Here is a 335-nt window from a genome sequence, read left to right as displayed (position 1 = left end):
CAATCGAACGCTCTCCTCTGGCCTTCCCTGGTACCTCACGCACAGGAAGCTCAAAGGCATATAAGTAGGCACAACAATCATACACATGAAATAAAGTAATTTTTTAAGTTAGCAGCTCCCTTTTAATTTTATGTATGAGATGCAAAAGAAACTCAGATCACAGTCTCAACATACCAAAAATCAACAATAAAAAGTGAAATCCATATTATTACACATCTCCTTTTTATTCAATCTAGCTAAGAGTATATACACAACAATTCTTACCTCCTCTTAAAAATTTTAGTTGTGACCTGGTTGTAGTTACTATTGCTATGATATAGAACCATGACCACAGC

The sequence above is a fragment of the Rattus norvegicus genome, chromosome 20, assembly GCF_021556685.1.
Source record: "Rattus norvegicus strain SHRSP/BbbUtx chromosome 20, alternate assembly SHRSP_T2T, whole genome shotgun sequence".
NCBI lineage: Eukaryota > Metazoa > Chordata > Mammalia > Rodentia > Muridae > Rattus > Rattus norvegicus.
Note: the sequence above shows the minus strand (reverse complement) of the source record.